General features: G+C 44.6%; 1 protein-coding gene across 4 annotated transcripts in view; it reads right to left on the bottom strand.

The window, feature by feature from the left end:
- LOC147829299 (uncharacterized) overlaps positions 1 to 21,597 on the bottom strand; it is a 52,703-nt gene that overhangs the window by 3,786 nt on the left and 27,320 nt on the right. For 3 of the 4 annotated variants that reach the window (XM_087206529.1, XM_087206530.1, XM_087206531.1), the window contains one exon: positions 3,334 to 3,491. The gene's annotated coding sequence lies outside the window, so the exon portion shown is untranslated. Of the gene's footprint in view, positions 1 to 3,333; positions 3,492 to 4,883; positions 5,062 to 21,597 lie in introns of all 4 variants that reach the window. The other variant, XM_087206532.1, reaches the window with a different exon arrangement.

Genomic DNA, 21,597 nt, shown 5'->3' with positions numbered 1-21,597 from the left:
TTTGTACCTGTAGCCAGTATATCTTAATTCCTCTTTTTTTCCCCATTCCCTTCCCCTCCCTTCATCCCTTCTTCCCCTCTCCATTTACAAAAGCTGTTTCCATTTTTTTCTTTTCCCTTTCTTCCCTTCCCTCTCCTTCCTCCCTTGTTCCCCTTCCCATTTAAGCATGTTCTTCCTACTTCCCAGTATCTACCTTCCATCATGCTCCTTATTTACCCTTTAGGTTTCTCACACCAGAGAAAAAATATGCCATATTTAAACTTGTGTGTCTGATTTATTTCACTTAAGATTATCCTTTTAATGGCAGAGTAGTACTCCACTGTATATAAATACCACATTTTCTTTGTCCATTCATCTGTTTATTTATTTATTTATTTATTTATTTTTTGGTACAGGGGATCGAACTCTGGTCCTTGCGTTTGCGAAGCAGGCAGCAAAACCACTGAGCTAAATCCCCGACCTGTCCATTCATTTGTTGATGGGCGTATGGACTGTTTCCAAGATTTAGCTATTATAAATTGTGTTGCTACATTTAGAGGTATGCATGTACCCCTGCGGGATGATGCTTTTAACTCTTTTTCAGAAAAATACCCAGAAGAGGAACACCTGGGTCAAATGGAACTTCTAGTTTTAGTTTTTTGAGGAACCTCCATACTGATTTCCACAGTGGTTGTACCAATATACATTCCTACAAGCAACAGGGAAAGGTTCCTTTTATTGCACAACTCCCAGCACCTTTTTATTTTTTATTTTAAGACATGATCTTGCTAAATTGCCCAGGCTAGGCTCAAATTTGTGATCTTCCTCCCTCAGCCTCCTCCTCCCTCAGGCTCCCAGAGTGCTGGATTTATAGGTGTGTATCCCTGTGCCCAGCTGAGGTTTTCAGTTGTTTTTTGGGGGGTTTTTTAGTACTCGGAATTGAGCCTGGAACCTCATCTAATAGAATTCTTATTTATTTATTTATTCTTTTTTTTTTTTTTTTTTTTTGAGACAAGGTCTTGCTATGCAATTCAGACTGGTTTTGAACTCTATCCCAGGCTGGCCTCAAACTCAAAATGGTCCTCCTGCCTCAGCCTCCCAAGTGCTGAGATTACAGGCAATGCACTGCCTGGCTAATATTCTCAAATATACAAAATTGAAAGAGTAAAATAACCTTCCATAATTATCCTACTTAAAAATTATCAAGCCAGGCCAGGGATTTAGCTCAGTGGTCCCACTGCCCACCTCGCAAGTGCAAGGTCCTGAGTTGGATCCCTGGCATCCCCGCCCCCCAAAAAAATCAGGCCCGGGGATTTAGCTCAGTGGTTCTGCTGCCTGTCTGGCAAGCACAAGATCCTGAGTTCAATCCCCAGTACTAAAAAAAAAAAATTATCAACCCATGAGTAATCTCTGTGTGTGTGTGTGTGGTACTGGGGGTTCAACCCAGGGCCTTGGATATATTAGGCAAGCACTCTACCACTGAGCTACATCCCAAGCTCTTTATATTTTGAGACAGGGTATTTCTAAACTGCTCAAGCTGGCCTCTTACTTGGAATCCTCCGACCCCAGTCTTTGCAGAATCCATTCCCACCCAACAGTGACTTAGACACTTAGCACATAAGCCTCCCAGAGGCTTGCGTGACGTGGGGTTGAATTTGAGTGAAAAACATGACCTTAACTTAAACATGGAAAACCCTGTACTATCGTGGCTGCAGGATTTCCACATGATAGAGGGGATCAACCTCATTATCTACTTCAGGTTGACTGTATGAGTTGTCCCTTAAAAAGACTCCACAGCAAGCAGTTATTTCTCATAGTTCTGGAGGCTGGGAAGTCCAAGATCTCAGTGTCTGCTAATTTGATTCCACTGAGGGCTTCTTGACTTGCAGACAACCTTTTGCAATGTACTATCGGTGAATTGAGAGTTTGGTCTCTCTCTTCTTATAGGGCACTAATCCCACCATGAGGGCTCACCCTCATGACCCCACCCAAACCCAGGCCCACATGAAGGCTCCATCTCCACAGCAGACACACAGGGATTCATCCTTCAGCACCAGAACCCGGGCCACAGGTCCATTTGTAGCAATGCTCTACCTCAGCCTATCTAGTGCCGCCCTTGTCCACAGACCTGTCTTCGCAGGAGCATCTGTTGTGCTTTTAAAAGCTATCACTACCAGGGCCAGAGATTTAGCTCAGTGGTTTCACTGCCTGCTGCGCAAGTGCAAGGACCGGAGTTCGATCCCCCGTACCAGAAAAAAGAAAAAAAACTATCACTACTGCCCCAAAACAAACAAACAAAAACCGTCACCACCAAAGCTGGGCATGGTGACACACACCTGTGACCCCACACTCTGGGAGGCTGAGGCAGGAGGCTTGAAGGTTCAAGCCCAGCCTGGGCACTTTAGTGACTTAGCAAGACCCTGTCTGAAAATAAAAAATAAAAATAAAAAGAGCTCAGTGTGAAGGCCTGGGGTTCAATCCCCAGCACCACAAAACCAAAGAAAAGAAAACAAAAATTAATACCCAAAAATTTGCCTCAGATTCAAGAGTTCTGAGCTGGCCCTGGATTGTAACTTTTTATTGTTTTGTTTACAGTGCTGGGAATCAGAGTAGGGCCTGTCACATGCACTACCACTGAGCTATACTCCAGCCCTGGAGATTGAACTCAGATCCTTCCCATTGAGCTCATCCCCAGTCCTTTTTTACTTTTTATTTTGAGACATAGTTTCACTAATTCACCAGATTACACAGGCTGAGCTCAAATTTTTGATCCTCCTGCCTCAGCCTTCCATCCCTGGTCTTTCTCTTGAGCATCACCAGGAGTATCTCTTGATTGAGAAAGACCCAGTCCATTAGGAGTGAGGGAGAGGGGCAACTTCAATACTGAATAATCTAAAACCCTCAAATCCCACATTCAAATCTGGATTTTGGATTCTTCTTGACAGGTCTCCCACCACCTCAGCAGCTATTATGTATAGTAGCTGCCCTCTTCCTATCGTGCCTTGCCCCCTCCCCTGTGTGACATCATGCCAAGATGGTTGCTCCCACCAAAGAACAAACCCTTCTTCCCAGCATGCCCCTGTTCCCGCCTAGAGAGTAACCCAATACTCGCTCACCTCCTACCACCTAGTGACATCACCGGCTCCTCCATTCCCTAGTCACTACCTCACTCAACCCCACCTCAGCCCCTACAAACCCCACCCCAGTCTCTATAAAACACTCTCCCTGCCCCGGCCATATTGCTTTTGTCTCTTCTTTGTTCAGAGACAGCCCGGCAGATCTGTTCCCCTAATAAAGGCTTGTTGTGGCCTGGTCTGGTCTTGGTCTTCGGCCCTTTTACCTGACATTTCTCACCTTTCTTCTGCTTTCTTCACTGAAGGCCTCCTCATGCTGGGCCCCAGTGCTCCATCTTTTCTTCTGGAAGATGCAAATTCTCCTCATCGTCATCCCCAGCACCTGAGCTCCTAATCATCTGAGTTCAGCCAGCTTGACACCTGCATCATTTCCTCTGGCTGGAGGACCAGAAAGCAGTGTGAATTTTTTCAAATTTTTATTTATTTGTTATTTTTCTTCCCTGTGGAGAACCTTCCTCAGCACAGGAACTTTGTATTCCTCTTTAGCCACTGGATTTGCCATGGCTCCAGTGAGAGTCTCCCAAGGCCCCTGAGTTAAAGGCCTGGTGCCAGGCGGGGCAGGGGTGTGGTTGGTCAGGAGGCCGGCAGGGTGCGCTCAGAGCAAACCCGGATCGTCTTCCTCTTCGCCTGCACAGCTTTGCTTTGCCGGCCCCAGAACCACGAGCCCCCTAGATTATGAGCTCAAGCCTGCGGGACAGTGGGCCAAACAGACGACCCAGCACCTGGCACTAAGCTGCATCTCCAGCCAGCCGTTCATTCATTCATTCATTCATTCATTCATTCATTCACATTTTGAGGCAGGGTCTTGCTAAGTCACTTAAGTTGCCTGGCTGGGCATGAATATACACTCCTCCTGCCTCAGCCTCCCAGAGTTCAGGGATTACAGGTGAGTGCCACCATACCTGGCTTAAACCTTTTCTTTTTATAAGTGAATTGCCAAAAGCATTTTGTTATTGAGACAGAAAGCTGACAAATACAATTTTCAACCACATTTAACAGTTTTGCTCTCACCCAAGAAAAAGAAAACTTTTCTAGACTATTTCAAGGAATGATGTAGATGGTTTATTAGAAAAGAAATTCCCAATCCAAGCATGGTGGTGCACACCTGTAATCCCAGCCTTGGCTACACAGTGAGTAGAAGGACAGCCTGAACTACAAAGCCAGTCCCTATTTCAAAAACAAACAAGAAAAACAATAGAAATTGCTTATAAAACTGTGGTTTTGCCTTAGGTCACTAAAATGTGTGACATATTACACAGGATTCTTTTGAAAACACTTTTGGGTCTTAGAATAAGTTTTAGAATAAGTTTCAAGGTGCTACAAGTGAGTATTGCTAAGTCTCAAGCTGACTGAAATCTGGTGAAACACTGTTCCTTTCCCCTCTCTCCTCTGCCTCCCTGTGGGTGGCTGCTCCCCCAGCAGTAACTGGGTGAACTCTGCCCTGTGCCCCCGCTCCCTCAAAGGACAGCAAGGAAGGAAAGCACACCCTGCCTGCCTCCAGGGTGAAAACCCAAATGGGAGAGGAGCAGAAGTGGAGATTCTAAAACAGTCAGAGGCAGTTTATACAGTCAGTTACTACCGGGTTCCAGTGTCCCCTTTACTAGGTAGGATTCGGTTTTTGTTGGGTTTTTTTGGTTTTCTTTGAGATAATGTCTATAGAGTTCAGGTTGACCTTGAACTCCCAGGGATCCTCATGTCTCAGCCTCCCAAGTGCTGGGATTACAGGAATGAGCCACCACTCCTTGTTTATTAGGGTGGATGTTCACCTACCCACTGAATTGACTGGAGAAACTGAGGTATTCACCATTCTTCTCTGAGAGAGTCTGGGGCTGAGAAGTTAATCTTCTCAGAGGACTCTGAAGAAACCTGAGTTCTGTAGAAATCTCTAGGACCCAGAAGGGAGCAGCCCGGTCCTATCACTGGGAGTCCTGCCCAAGGCCTGGGCATCCTGGAAGATGTCATGGAGAGCAGATGTCACTTCCAAGCTGCACTGGAACAAGTGCCTGTCCTGTCTGGGACTTTCTCCACCCTCCTCTTTTACTCCACCCTTGCTCTTCGGGGAAACTTGTAAACTCGGTCACTCCTTCCCTTCAAGTGCAAATTTGCTTATCTGGGCGGCACATCCCCACCCACCCCCACCCCCCACCCCCCACCACCTCGAAACCTGCATTTGGGTCTGTATCTAGCCTTATTACAAATTTGGTCCTCAGTTGACCTCAGTTGCATGTTTGATTTTACACACCACACCCTTCTCTCATTCAATCCAAACATGGAAGAAGGAAGAAGTGTCTGTTTCATACGGGCAGGGCCTGTGCCACCTGGACTGGCAGCCTGGACTGTTCCAACAGGCTCTTTTTTTCTTTTTTGGTTGAAGAGGGTGTTTGAGACAGGGTCTCACTGGGGAGCCCAGGCTGGTCTCGAAGTCACGACAATTCTCCTGCCTCAGCTTCCTGAGTGCTGAGATTGCCAGCTCTCCAAGTGACTACAGATCCCTTGGCCTCCCAGCTCCTCTTAGCCCCTTTGATTGTACGTAAAATGTGCATGGCACCCACAATTTCCATCTGCCTAGTGCTGCTGTATCTTACTGCACAGGTGTGTTTCTGCCTCTTCCCTGAAGATGAACTACTATCCCTGGGAGGGGGTGGTTGATCGGATTATGTTGCTGCCATGACAAGATCTAAACATATTTCACCTCAGTAGAAAATGTCAGAACCACATATTGTGCAGTTCCCTTTATATGATGCATCTGGGACGGACAAGACAGCACAGCCCATGCACCAGTGCTGCCTTGGGCTGGGGCGTTGGGAGGGGTGGGAACCATGGCTTCTGGGTATGGGTTTTCTTCTGGGGGTGATGAAAATGTCCAAAATTGTTTCTGGTGATGGTTGCACAACTCTGTGACTATGCTCTGACCATGGAATTGTACGTTTTATTCTGTTTTGTGTGTGTGGTTTTTTGTCTATTGTGTTTTGTTTTGTTTTTGAGTCAGGGTCTCATTGTGCAGTCTAGACTGGTTTTGAACTTACTGTGTAGCTCACTCTGGCCTCAAACTCATGGTTCTCCTGCCTTAGCTTACTAAATGCTGTGATTAAAGGTGTGTGTCACCACCCTCAGCTAAATTGTACAATTTAAATGGATGAATTAAATAGAATGTGAATTGTATCTCAATAAAGCTGTTATAAAAAAAGAAAGCTACTCAGGCAGCATTGAGGAGGACATGGCTGGCTTTGTTCCAGGGAAAGAGACAAACCGCCACTTTGAGCTCTTGAAGAGTCTGGCCTCCCATCCTATCTACTCATTTTTTTTTGGTATCAGGGATTGAACTCAGGAACTTGCGCTTTTGAGGCAGGCGCCAGAACCACTGAGCTCAATCGCCGGCCCCACAGCTTCTTTTTGGTCCTTTTTATAGGCTTGTAATAGTGAGCAACTGAAGTCGAAAACCACAGCGAGGCCTTGGTTACAGCTCACCCTTGTTTCCAGTCAACAGTAAACATGACTAATGTCACTATGGCTCGGTTCAGCCACACATATGGACTCCAGGTTGGAGTGTGCGTTAGGGCCGGGAAGATACCTGCCTTGAGCTGGGGGTGGAAAGCCACTATGGAGAGCCTCGAGGAAAAGGGATTCTCTGGTGTGAGGGGGTGACAGATACCAGCTGGGCCTTTGTGAGAAGAGCAGTTTTTTTGTTGTTGTTGTTTTTATTTTTGGTACCCGGGATCAAACTCAGGACCTTGCGCTTGCAAGACAGGCATGGTGCCACTGAGCTAAATCCCCGGCCCTGAGAAGAGCAGCTTTGAACCTGAGCTCCTCTACTGAACTTCAGCCTGACGCTCTTCTCCCACCTCATCACTTCCACCCATGACCCTCAAAGGAAGCTGTACCAGGACCTTAATGGCAAGGAAGGGGGACCTGGAGGAGGACATGTGACCCTCCAGAGGCAGGGTGAGGCCAGAGCAGCAGCACATGAGACAGTTCTGTCGTCCCTTAGTCACAAGGGTGCTGTTGGCTTGGCTGGGCTGCACTGCCCAGGCATTTGATCAGATGCCATTCTGGCCTCATCCAGCTGGCTGAAGGTCCAAGGAGAACAAAGGCTGATACTTCCATCCCACCCGGTGACAGGGACTTTTGTCTCAGGACTCTAGGTGTGACACTGGCTCCTCCTGGTTCACCAACCGCTTGCTTTTGGACTAGGACTGTCACTCTTCCCTGAGACTCCAGCCTCCTGGCCTCTCCCCATCAGATTCTGGACTTGTCAAAACTCTGAAATAGCTTAAGCGGATCCCCCCCAAATAAGTCTTTCTATACAGATACACATTCTGTTGGTTCTGTTTCTTTGGAGAACTCTAATACAGGGCATATTTTGCCCTTTTTAGGAATGTTTTTTGTTTTGTTTTGTACTGGGGATCGAACTCAGGACCTTGCTCTTGCAAGGCAGGTGGCAGCACCATTGAGCTAAATCCCCAGCCCTGTTTTGTTTTTGCTTCTTTGAGGCAAGGTCTTGCTGAACTTGAACCACTGTGTTGCAGGCTGGCCTTGAACTCCAGATGATCCTCCTGCCTCAACCTCCTGAGTGCTGGGATTAAGGATGTGCACCACCATGACTATGAGTATCTTTTTGGAGCAGAACAGAAGGGCAGCTCTGACCTCAGCAAAAAACCAGAAGACAGCCACACTGGCCAGGAGCTACCCAGAGAGGAGCTGTGGTCTAGGGTGGTCTGCACAGCCTGTGGGGAAGTAGTGTGAAAAACCTTCATGATGTCTTCAAATAGCAAAGAGAGATTGGAAGACCCACACCCATGCTTCTCAGGTCCATGGCTGGCGTGGCTGGGAGAAACACAGGCTTGCTAACATAATACAATAGTAGGTCAAATTCTGCCTGCCACATCTGAGGCTTGGTATAGAAAATGCTGCTTCCAAGGAGGATCAGGCCCAGGTTAGCAGTCTATACTGAGAAGGAGTCGCTGCAGAGGTCTGGTCTTTGTGTGGGTTCATCCGTTTGTCTGTCGGTCTCTCTCTCTCTTGTTTCATGGCACTGTAGACTGAACCCAAGGCCTTTGCACTGAACTACATCCTCAGCCCTTTCATACTTTTTTGAGACACAGTTTCACTAAGCCACTAAGTTGCCTAGGCTGGCCTTGAACTTGTGATCCTGCTACCTCAGCCTTCCAGAGTGCTGTTATTATGGGCATGCACACCATCACATCCAGCTAACATCACAAGTTTGTTCTTGTTTCTCAAGAACCTTTATGCGTACAGGGCAATGCTTGGCAGTCAACATGGCTCACATTCTGAAATAAATAACATCCACACAATCATGTTTATTGAAGACTATATCCTACCTTGAAACATATAGACACATGCATATTTGGAAACAAGAGTCAGTCCAGTAAAAGATGAAAGGGGAAAGGGCTTTCTTCCTTAGTCCTCAAGAGAAAAGAATGAGAGCTCTTAATTATTTATTTATTTTTGAGACCGCATCTCACTATGTAGTTCAGGCTGGCCTTGAACTCACTACATCATGTACCCCAGGCTGGCTTTTCTGAGCTTGACTTAAAAAATGGATGATGATGTCTGCCTTGTCCTCCTTCTGAAACACACAATTGGGTGAGCTGCACATCCAAAACTATAAGGGACCCTGAGAAATGTAGGGTTTTTTTTGTTTTGTTTTTTGTTTGTTTGGTTTTTGGTACGGGGGATTGAACTCAGGACCTTGAGCTTTCGAGGCAGGTGCCAGAACCACTGAGCTAAATCCCCGGCCCCTGGGAAATGTAGTTTTAAGCATTCCAGCCTTTGCAACACAGAAAGGCAACCTTGGAGGAGGCTGGGATGAGTGCTCATCACCTCTCCATTTCTACTACAAGTAGCGATTCTAATTGAGATCCTTGCCCTGCCTCAGGGGCATCCTTATGCTGGTTGTGTTCACTTCCAGCCAAGATCAATCACAGGGCTTATTCTCTTCCCTTTCCCCAGCACTAAGGGCCTATGGCCTCGCCTTCTGCCTCGCTGGCTAGAGGACATGCTAGGATGTTACAAAGAAGGAAGGAGGACTCAGACCCAACCTTTTCTTCTGCCTCTCAGACAGTACAGAGAGCCCTAACTGCTGTCAAGTGTGAGTTCTCACCAGCCCTGATAGGAGCAACAGCATTGTTCCTTGCGACAGGGAGAGTCAGGGTGTACGCAGATGTGGGCTGGCATTTGGATCTGGCCCTCTCCTCCTGTCCCCACTGCTTCTCTGCCCTATCATGCCCCTCTTCCATCACCCTTCAACCCAAAGAATATGTTTCTCATCTATATCATGAGATTTGTTTTACTCCTGCTCTTTTCTCCTGTCTTTTGCCCATGAGTCCTCTTCAGCCCTAGACTGCCAGCTTTCAAACTTAAGCCCTCTCTCCCAGCCCCACTCAGTGTTGCTTCTTCCCTTGTCTCTCCTCAGCTGCCAGTCATTTTTGTCTAGCCTGTCTAGAGGGTCTGAGCTACAACTTTCAGACACTAATGCTGAGCAAGGTACCAGAATTCCTCATTTAATCCTGGTGATAATACTTCCACGGGGTCCTTTAGTGCTTATTTCACAGATGAGCAAACAGGCTCAGAGGTAGGTCCGAGATTTGAGCCCAGTATTGTTTGGGTCTCACTTCCAAGCCTTTCCCTCATCTTTATAATCCCCAGCTCACAGGACAGAAGTCTTTAGGTGGAAACGCAGTCACTGTGGGTGCACTGAATAGGCCCCACATTGGATGCTAACCTCTGGCCAAAGCTTTATGAGACTTATCTCCCCAGCAGAGGTCACAGGACTGTTGCTTCTACTCAAGGTCTGTTTATGTCTGGGACATTCCTTTCTGAAAATGAGCTTGGTGGGAACTAATGGTTTCACCCTGAAAAATCCCACCAAATTCAAAATTGTGTAAATTGTAGGGAAGAAACATGTTATTGTTGGCAGAAATAATCTGAGTCTGGCAGTAAACCTTTAAAAACAAAATAATAAAATACTTGTTAACATCCTGTTTTTTCCTCCTTTTGTTCATTTTTGAGTATTTCTTCCCAAGCAAGGAGTTATGCAGTAAGATTTGAAACTTATCAAAGTTTATTTTATTGTTAGTTTTATTTGGTTCCTTTTCTGTGCACCTTATCTATTTGAAGCTTCAAACTCAAGAGTTGAAATGACTACAAAGTTCTTGGACATTGGCCCAGAAACCACACGGGGCTGGATAACAGTTTCCTAGAACAAAATGACAAGCTCTGAAAAGTTCGCTGTAGGCTACCAAAGTCACATGATGCCCCCTCAGTGGATAAACCTAGGAGTGTGGATGGATGCCTGTGATGACCAGAACTCGGTTCTTTAACCTGGACAAAAAGTCTCAGATCCCAGTGTTATTCCGAGCATTTAAAAAACTTGTATTCCCCATTTCCCGGGAAAGCCAGTCTGGTACAGGAATGAGGGGTGTGGACCCTAGAAGAGAGTTTCCTCTGGATCCTGGTTCTGCCTTGTCCCAGTGCATAATCTTGGCCAAGGTACTTAACCTTTCTAAGGCTCCGTTTCCTTATCTATAAAGTGACCATAAAGCAGGTACTTCTTCGGGTTGTTGTATGGAGTGAATAAATTAATACATAGAAAGTGCTTCCTTAGAGCAATCTCTGATGTGTAGTAAATGCTTGATTAAAGTTGCTGTTCTTATAAAATTGGTTTTATCTTATGGTGTAGATTACATCACAATTATGCGAATACATCTGTGCACATCTTTCTGGTTCGTGGACTCAGAAGGTCCTGGTCTTTGACAAAGATGGGTGGTAGCATTTCCTCCTCAATAATTTGCTTTTTATAAATAATATTTGTCTTCTTTTGAGTTAGAGCCCTTCAGCTGCTCCATGTCAAAGATTGCAGTCCAAAGGCCAAAGGCCGCAACCTAGCTTGTCCTCACAAGGTATGCTGTGAAATACAGCCTTTCATGGTTCCACTCTACCCAAGGTGTCCTGCTGGTCCTGAAACCTCAGTCCTGGTGCTGCCATTAACTAGCTGTGTGACATCATGGGACAAGCCCCTTCTCTGATCTTTAGTTCTCAAAGGTGAAACAGAAGGCTTAGGCTAGCTTATGATATGGGCTTCCTAGATCCCAGGGAAACTTGCACACATCTTAAGAGTTGAGGAGACGAGTGTGTGAAGGAATAGTATTGGGTCATTGCCAATAAGCCATTTCCATTGGTGGTGAAGCTGGCTGAAGTGAGAGCAACATGATTAAGAGTCAGAGATAATTCATCTTCGAATAGATGGTATCTAAAGCCTGTACCCAAATTCTAAGCCTGGTGAGATCCTGCCCAGGCTCAGAGGGGTGCTCCCCACCACAAACACACTGTGTGGGAACAAAGCAGAGGCCAAGTAAATATTGAGAAGCCTTAACCTGGTGGTTGGCATCAGGGAGATCTGCATTCACCTTATAGCTGTGCTGTTTACTCTTTGGGTGACCTTGAACAAGTCACTTAACTTTTCCCAGACTGTTTTCCCAAGTATTGTTTTCATAATTCAATGGACTGAAGTACCTCAAGCACCCAAGACAGTTCAGGGCAGACTTGGCTCTTCATTGCTATTCATCACTGTTATCATCAACATTCCAGCAGCACCTGCTGATGGATGAGGGCAGAGCCAGGACCAGCTTGGTGGGTGAGAGCAGGGAGGCTAACCTGGCAGGCTGGACCGCTCTGGGAGAGTAACCAGTGGGTTGAGCAGGTAAGGCAAGCTAAGATTTGGTTCAGGCAACTATCAACATCTTCAGAGAGCAAAATGAGCAGCAGGAATGGTGGTGGGAAGGGCCAGATGATGGACTAAAGTCATGAAGAAGTCATGGCTCTTGAGCAACTAACTTAATCCCAGCAGAGTCCCAGCCAATGGGGGCCACAGAAGGACGGAGAGGAAGGCAGGTGGTGAACAGCAAGGCAGGGTCACTAAGCTCCAACTCAGGGGCAGGGCTGCAGTCCAAACGAGGGAAGCTGAGGCACAAGGAACTGGGTCACCGCAGGGTAGAAGGTGGAACAGAGGAGAGGGAGCAAAAGCTGTGCTGAGGGAAGCTTTAGGCTCTCTGGGCACTGCCATGGCTCAGGAGGTCATTACCAGCATGGTGGCACTGAGTCAACAGTCCTGGCCACCAGAAACTCAGTGTGAACCCCTGTGCCACCCAGCTCCTACGTGGGGTAATCCAGTGTCCAGGGAGGTGAGTGATCAGTACGTGGCAACTGGAGGCTGCCAGGGAAGTGGCGCACAGTTCTCCAGCCTGTTCTTGGAAGAAAAAAACTTGTCTTATTTCCTTACTATGCACATGTACTTTGTGATTGGAAAAGAGAATGCCTAGGTTTATTCTCTCTCCACAGTTTTACAGCAACTGCTGAAGCAAAATGAAATGGAAAGGTCGAAGCGTTAGGATAAATAAAATTACTTGGCTGGCGGATTTTGTGGAATTTCCCCAAACAGTTTACCAAATATGAAATACTTTGGGCTCAACTTGGGATTTTTTTTTTTTCTTCTTTTAGTTTAAAAGCAACCCTGAATACTTGAACACTGCTCTAAATTATGTTATCAGAAGCCTGAAAGTTTATATTTCAAATGTCCGGTCATCTGTTCCCCTACTCATTTGTTTGTAGACATCCACTACCCAGGTGAAAAAGAACAATCAGTATCTGGGATGGAGTTTTTAAAAAAGTCATGGAGATTTTCTACCTGCTCAGAGACTGGTTTACTCTAACCTCCCTTTACAGGATAGTTTAAAATATCCACTGCTCCCTTATAAATTATACAAGGCTGACCTCACCCTTAGTTTTGTTTGATCTCACTGGACTTTGTTACTTTTGTTAAGTCTAGTGCCTATAAAAGGCCTACCCAATTTTAATTAAGATCTCAGCTGGGCGTGGTGGCACACACCTGTAATCCCAGCACTTGACAGGCTGAGGCAGGAGGATCCCTTCCAGTTTGAGGTCAGTCTGCACTACAAAGTGAGACCCTCTCTCAAAAAAACCAAAAAAATAAAAAATAAAAAAAGAAATAATTTTTTTTTCTCTATACTTCAGCTTTCTTTTTACAAAGATTTAAAATTTTTAACTTTTTTTTTGAGACAGGGTCTCACTAGGTACTTCAGGTTGGCCTCAAACTCATGGTGATCCTTCTACCTCAGGCTCCCAGAGTGCTAGGATTACAGGCCTGTGCCCAGCTTCTACACTTCAACTTTGAAAAAAGTTCCCTAAAAGAATTAGCTCTCTGTCCTTGTAATGGAATCAGAAAGAGAAGCAATGACAATTTCTTTTTATTAAAAAAAAATTTTTTTTCTAATAGGAGATGCTCCAGAGAAGCCTCCAGTTCGAGAACTGGGGGAAGCTGGTTTACATCTTTATTGTAGAGTAAAATCCTTTTAGTGCAGGTTACAGATTTGGCTTTTTAAAAAAGTGATCATGGTCATCTAAAGATTTAAAAACAACTTATAGTATAATAGTTTAATTATATCTGAAATCTTTTCCAGCTCTGTCCTGGCACAAAGTTTCAATCTACAAACAAGATGGTGTGGGGATAAATGGGTTAAGATTATTCCTTTGTGGATTTCATCAAAGCCTCTTTTTAAAACATTGCTCCATTAAGCTGTTATTTTTGGAGAAGTGACAGCAATGTGGACCTAAAGTTTTACATAAATAAGTCAGTAGAATTTATATTTTTATTCAGTGGTACACAGATTTAATCTTATTACCTATTAATGGAACACAGAATGTTTTCAGTAGTTATTTTGGTTTCAAGTTGGTTTTCTACTTCATGATCTTTATTAAATTTAACTGGCCTAAAACTAGCTAGAAAAAATTTAAAAATAAAAAATATAAAATCAGCTAGAAAAGACTCCATGATAGCTCTAATGTATTGGTTTCAGATTTTCCAGGTCAGAAGCTTTTATAAGGGTCTATTCTGGCAAATCAAAATATAATTAATTAAAACCTTGTTACACAACTTGGTCTCAACATCTTATTGGTCCTACCTTAAGACTTTGTCATTATAAACAGGCTCTATTTTGGTTCTGTTAGAAATAATTTTAGTTAGAAAGTATTTGTATATTTAGTCTTAATTATTAAGTTCTATTTGCAGATGATTAAAAAGTAAATGAGAAGGAAACATTTTAAAATTTATTTTTATTTTAGTTACCAGCGATTGAACTAAGGACCTTGCATTTATGAGGCAGGCGTGGTGCCACTGAGCTAAATCCTTGGCCCTTTTGTTTTTTTATTTTTGAGAGACATGGTCTTGCTATGTTTCCTGGGCTTCCTCCAATTCCTGGGCTCAAGTGATTCTCCTGCTTCAGTGTCCTGAGTAACTAGGAACTACTAGTATGTGTCGCCACACATGGGGAAAAAAAAATTATTTTTAATCGAAGAGTAAATGTAGATTGTTTACCTTAAGTTTCATAAAAAGGGTTTAAAATAGCATTTACAATAATGACTCCATGTCCTGAACCAAGGATTATTACTGATTTCATTCTGTGTAACAAATAGGATACATACACATTATAAAGCAGGGTCCTAAATCGTGTTGAGACAGTGTGTGCATGTCTGTATGTGCATAGCAGTCATCACGTACACTTTGAGACATTTCAAACCTAAGATGCAAAACCATATCAGAGATCCAAAAGAGGGAATGAGAGAAAAAAAGTGAACTGAAAAAACCCCAATAGTATTTCTTCCTGTTCAGTGTTGATAAAACGGTGAAAGAGGTTTTTGTGCTACAAACAATGAAAAAGGACCAATTGAAGTATGGAAAAAGTGTTCCTTTGCATAATCAAATGCCAGGCAGGGGAATATAATATCACCAGAAATTACTACAGCAGATTTCAATAAGGGACGGTGGAACAATAAAGCCTTATTGAGCCCACACTGTTTTATTCAAATAGTGTGTAATTCAAAGCAATTGCTGCTCCCCAGGCAGGAATTTACAGTTGCCACATTTGTAGGGAGGATAATGTGTCATTCCAAGGGGAAATCAGGTCTGCAAGGGCCTCATGGTTGGAGAACCTCATGTGTCCCAAAACAGCTCTGAAGTAGGCCAAATAAAACAAAATGACTGAGAACCACCCTGTGAAGTAAGTCTGCTTCAAACTCAGCTGTACTGTTCTTCCCTTGCTCTCTCCTGCCTTTGATGAATGAAAAAATCTCCCCAAAGCAAGGCACAAGAGGGGAAGGCAGAGAAATTTAAGCCCTGGATACGCTATTATTACTTTGAGTGAATTCCTTGCCTCCCAGCAAGGGCACGCAAGTTCATTCTTGAGAACCCTGTCATTCCTGCATGGACTCTGTATATTTAATTGATAATCACAGTGAGTCAGGCATCCTCCCTGGGCATACAAACACTGGCCAAGAGTCAAACATGAGTCAACTGCAAGTGGAGGCTTGAATCATAATATATTTTGAACAGTTTTGGTCAACAGTACTTCAGAGAACAATTCTTCAGTTTTATGTTGTCATTTTTGTGAAATTAAATGTGAAGTTTAAAATTCCATGATGTGTTAAACAACTAGCTATGGTTCCAGTAACTGACCAATCCATGCTTCTAGGGACACCTAGTTACAACAGTCCCTCAACCACATTGTGAGGCCAGGAGGGGCTAGTTCCTGTGGGTTAGCTAATTAGGTAAAAAAGCAAAATTAAATTTAAAAAAGAGGAGAAAAAGGAACAATTCTAGGAGCAAGACCTTCATGTAGTACCTGCCTTTAAAGGGGTAGGCTATTTCTGACCCGAGGCCTGCCTGTTATAGTCTGGGAAATAACTAGGAACCTTAGATGATGGGACACGCACGATCTGTCTAGAACTCTCCACTGAGGGAACGTGCTGGAGCAAGCACCGAGCAGTAAAAGGCTCCTATGGAGGAGGCATTTAGTGCTTGCCAAATGCCTTGTATGCTTCCTCTTCTGCTCCAGTCCCCTGTCCTTTGTCCTACCAGAGACAGCACTGTCACTTCCAGGTAGAAGCACAGAACAGCAGGTATGAATTTCCTCTTGTCCTCTTCCTCTACTGCCAGGGTGGTGGGGGACTATGGCGCCAGCACAAACACCAGAGACTAACAACCTGGGCTCCAGACTGTAATTCCCGCATTTCCACCACCAACCAATACTGGTCATGTGACAAAAGTAAGACAAACTTTACAGTGTATGTTAAGCCAAGATTCCCAGGGTTAAGCCAAGATTCCTGCAATAATACTGCAGCGAAGTGTAGGTTAACACTGCAGCTCTTGTAGATCTCACTTCATAGGCCAGAGTGCCCTCGAACTCCTGTGATTCTCCCTCCTACCTCAGCCTTCCTAGTGCTAGGATTACAGGCCTGCACCACCACACCTAGCCAAAGGGAAATTCCATCTGGGGAAAGGATGAGCAATCTGAGCTACATAGCCCTGGAGGCAGCCACCTAAGCTGTGCCCAGTTCTCTTGCCAGGTTGACCCCCAGCTGTCACTGGTCCTTCGGGGAGTGGTGGAGGAACTGAGGAAGAACCCTGTTCAGCTGGGGTTGATCTCTGATGGTTTCTCTTCTCATTCACCAACCTCCTCTTGGGATTTCAAGCTTGCTCAACACACAGTGAAATTATTCACTGTGGTTTTCATTTGAGAGGGCAGGTTTCCGCTCCTAAGAAGGGTCTTAACAAAACAGGAAGTTTTTCTTGGGTCTAGAAATGGAACTTTGCCTTATGACTAGTTTTTACCAGCTTCTGCAAATCTCCATTTTTCCTACTTCCCTGTCAGCAGAGGAACAAACAGAAAAGCCTAGATACAACCAAGAAATGGTAACTGGCCTAGCAGTAGTTAGGGCTGCCGGGGTAGGGGGTGGTAGACAGTAGCTTGGCCAAGCCAGACTGTCTTTCCATCTGACCACTATCTCCTGCCCCACTTCTGCCCTGGGGAAGAGGCATGGAGATGTGAAAGACCAAGGAATGCTTGGACAATTGGAAGCCATGCCTTCAGAGTAACCCTTCACCAATGAATTCCAGCTGGTATTTCTCAGAGCCCACTCCATGGGCACAGGGAGCATGTGTGTCTCATTCTGATACAGGCCACACAGTGTGACAGTCACACAGGGGAAGAGTTAAAAGGCGGAACTAAAATCCCAATTTCTATTTTCTTTCAACCATACGACAAGTTAAAAGACCTTTCTGTATCCCACCTAAAATAGTATAGTCTCTTTACTGTCACCATTATATAATATAAATGACCACCATGAGATTCTGTAGATGTCTATACTTTTATTAGAAAAGACATCACCAGCCGGGGATTTAGCTCAGTGGTTTCGCCGCCTGCTGTGCAAGCGCAAGAACTCGAGTTTGATCCTTGGTACCAAAAAAAAAAAAAAAAAAAAAAAAAAAGAAAAGACATCAACATTTTAACATTGCTAGGCACAGTGGCACAGGCCTGTAAGCCCAGGTACTCAGGAAGCTGAGGCAGGAGGATTGTAAATTCGAGGCCAATCTGGGCAGCTAGTGGGACCTTGTCTCAATAATTGAAAAGGGGGGGCTGGGGAGTTAGCTCAGTGGTTCTGGTGCCTGCCTCATAAGCGCAAGGTCCCAAGTTCGAGCCCTGGTACAAAAAAAAAAAAAAAAACCCAAAATATAATAATTGAAAAGGGTTGAAGATGTAGCTCAGTGGTAGAGCACCCCCAGGGCTCAATCTCTCATACCAAAAATAAATAGTAGGTAAAATAATCCTAACGCTATTATTACTATGTGTGGCAATCTTGTGATGCTAATTTTTAAATTCTTAATGATTTGTATTTCCTATACTATCTAAAAATAAGGGTGAGGGTAAAATGGTCTCTACTCTTTAACATTTTATGTGACCACCCCTGCCACATCCAATTAATTTAAATGAGTTGTTGAGAATTGTTAGTTTATGTATTAGCACATAGCATAAGTTGACTAAGACATGGACTATATAAGGATCTCAATGGTTTTCTACCTGAATATGCTGAATTATTAATCAGGTATGTTTGCGGTGGTAAATTACAGGAAGGGAATGCCAGAAACTGTTTTCTCTAGGCTGCACTTCTCTTTGTGTGTGTGTGTGTAGAAGGGGGTACTGGAGATTAAACTCAAAAGAACACTGAGCTACATCCTTAGCCTTCTGACTAACTGTAACTGGAATTTCAGGCATGCACCTCCATGCCCAGCTTTTTCTTTTTTCCTTTTTGAAACAAGGTCTTGCTATGTTGCCCAGGCTGGCATGAATTCTTGGGCCCAAGTGATCCTCTCTCCTCAGCCCCCCAAGTAGGTGGGATTACAGGCAGACACCATCATGCTGGCCCCTTCTCTTCTTCCATGATAGAATTTTTAGCTGGACACATGGCCACTCACTATCCTAGCCTCCATTATAGGTAGATGCAGGAGTGGAAGTGATGGTATGCAACATTCACACCATTGCCTTTATTTTAGTTATTTTTTTTCTGGTACTGGGGATCAAACTCAGGACCTTGGGCTTATGAGGCAGCCATGGTGCCACTGAGCTAAATCCCTGGCCTGCCTTCATCTTTTTGAAGCAAAACATTTATTGGTACATTTTAGATGTACAAATGGTAACACTCACCATGGGGAATTTTCACTTTCCTCTCTTTTGCCCATTCTCCCCCTCCCCTCAACTCCCTTCCCAATATACAAAAGCTTTGTTTTCATTTTTTCCTTCATTTTTTTCCCCCCAGTACCAAGGATCCAACTCAGGAGCTTGCACTTGTAAGGCAGGCATGGTGCCACTGAGCTACATCGCCGGCCCTTTCATTTTTCCCTTCTATTTTCACTTTTATTTTCCTGTCCTATCCTTCCTTCCCTCCTCCCCCATCTCATGTTCCCCTTCCCATTTCCCAATATCTATTATACATTTTAGTCCTTATTCCCACTTTCAGTTTCTCACATCTGAGGAACATTGCAGTATTTAAACATCACACCATTGCCTTTAAAAAGGAGACTATCTTCACTTTCCTGCTTTCTGCTGGAAGGCAGAAGGGACGGTGGGAGCTGGAATGTGGATTGGGGACTGCGATATGGAAGCTAAGTATTGAGGGTGACAGCACAGGAAACTAGGCCCCTAACGTGGCTGAACTGGCAATGTATTTGGCATGTTTGATGAGTGGTTGAACCTGTATTCCCAACTAGATTCTAACTACCCCTCCTCCTGCAGAAACAATTCATAATTTGTGCATGTTGTGCAAAGGGTCTCTGGGCCAAGTGCAGAAGTCAAGGCCACATCTGCCACATCCTATGAATTTAAATGTATGACTGTAACTAGAATTATGAGTGTTTGGGTATTAGCACATAGCATAAGCTGACTAAGCCACAGAGCAGCAAAAAAACAAAAACGAAACAAAACCAAAAAACAACTAAAGCCTGCTTAAAACAACAAACACTTCTTACGTCAGTTTCTATGGGTCAGGAACTTAGGGTACCAGCTCAGTGGCTCTAACTCAAGGTCTCTCACCAGGATGCAATCTAGATGTTGAACTAGGGTCCACCTTTTCATCTAATTATCTGTTGGACACTTCCTTGCCAATTTATGTGGCCTTCAAGAGAGCAGCAGCTTAATAGGAATTTAACTTTTTTGATAGTGCTTAGGAACACAATATATGCTTACCTTCTGTTGAGGCTGCTCACTGGCCAGGGATTTCAGCCAGTGATTCTGGTATGTGACCTTCCTAGGTCTTCTGGGTCCCCTTTAGAAGATACTGCCATAATGTCCTGTTTTAAGGAGGGGTTGGTCTAAAGCCTTCTAACCCAGGTAATTAGCAACTCTGGTCTACCTCAAAGTTTGCAATCCATCTGGATTACTTAAATATTAAAATATGGGATTGAATGCTAGGTGTATTTCTTGACTTTGTTTAGGAGTTCCCTAATGACTTCTGAGGCCATTCTCAAATTCCATGGCCAAAGGTCTTGCTATTATTTCATTTTCTCTATTTGCCAGAGTAATCTGAAAAGTTGCAAAGCAGCATCAGGCTTTTTAAACCTCCCTCTGGCTGAAGCCAAAGCCCCTGTTGTTTCCAGGCCTCAGCAGAGTTGGTTCAGTGGCTGGAAGTCATCTGACAGCATTCCAGGCCCATCTTCAATGAGGAGCTTTGTTATTTGATGTAAACAGTTGGACATTTCCAGAACCACAGGCACACCCATATTAAAATGTTAATTACTAAAACACTTCAGGATGCCAAATGCAAATAAACATGACTGAAAAGTCCCAGTAGAAGCATGTCTCTGGGTCTCCTCCACTGGCAGAGATAATTGAAGACTGACAAGATGTAACTTTTCTTAGATGATATTTAGTCAGATCTCTTTTAAGTTCAACCTCTTCTGTCATTTTGTGAAACTTCTCGTATGCAAAAAATATGTGCAACCTCGTCTTTTGGAAAAGAAACTAACACTTTTTTAAACAGGATTTCTCCAGGCCGCCTCAAGTTTTACTAAAACTGTCACGGAAGACACACGGACAACTCTGTGGCTCCTGCTTGATCTTTGTCAAAGTTCCAGAAACCCTAGCTTCTGATGAGTTGCAACAGCAGACCTTAATAAACAAAAATCCTACTGGGATGAAAGAGGCTCATTTGTTTTCAAATTGTAGCTCTTCCGCCCTTGCGGCTCCTCCCCCACGCCGGCCTCGGTCTGCGGCTTTTACTTAAAACCTTCCGCCCACACAAGCTTGGCGTTCACCGTGAACTTGCCAAGGGGTTAAGGTGTACAGCAGGAGGAAGCTCTGACCAGAGCGAGTTAAGGTGGAGGGTGGGGTCAGCAGAGTTAGAGGAAAAACAAAGAGATCAGAAGCTTGGCCTAAGGGACTGAGTACGCGGGGAGGTGAGGCCCAGGCTGGCTGAAGGGCTGCTCAGTGTGGTTTTGCTGGCCAAGACCGAGTTTCCAGTGCAGCACTCACTGCCCAGGGGACGGCAACTAGGACGGCCAGCCTGAGCCCCTCCTTCAGCCCTGTGTCTAGATGTCTATATGCTTGCACAGCCAGATCTCAGCGTTCCCAGCTGTAAAGATTTGGTTTGTGGTTTTTCCCCTGGGGGTAAATAATAGCAGCTGCAGTCTTCTGCTAGAAAAGAGCTTGCTTTCCCAGTTTGGAGGCTCAGCTGATGACAAATGCAAAAAGAGAAAAGGACATTCCCCATGGGCCAACCTTTGAAAACGGCAAGGGGCAAGGCAAATATGACTGATCGCAGTTATAATTACATTGTGGCAAGGTTTGATGGGTGGGCTGCTTTGGAAGGGAGGAAACCTTAAAACTGATGGTCTTGTGCCCAAAATGGAGCTCTAAGATTCATTGTGTCTACTTCTGAAAATGGCTGAACTGAAAGACTTCCTTTTGAAAAGTTTCTGATGTAGTGTTGAGACTACAGGCCCCAGCGGCACCTTCAGATTAGAAGTCTGACTCTGCCACTCATTACCAGTGTCAACCAAGTTTTCTTCTCTGGAGAATGGGGATAGTACCTTCCACTTTTCTAGATGTGTTTGTGAAAAGTT

The sequence above is a fragment of the Heterocephalus glaber genome, unplaced genomic scaffold, assembly GCF_053883595.1.
Source record: "Heterocephalus glaber isolate CG9 unplaced genomic scaffold, H.glaber_assembly_v1.0 deba00000676, whole genome shotgun sequence".
NCBI lineage: Eukaryota > Metazoa > Chordata > Mammalia > Rodentia > Bathyergidae > Heterocephalus > Heterocephalus glaber.
This window is presented reverse-complemented; position numbering and strand designations above follow the sequence as displayed.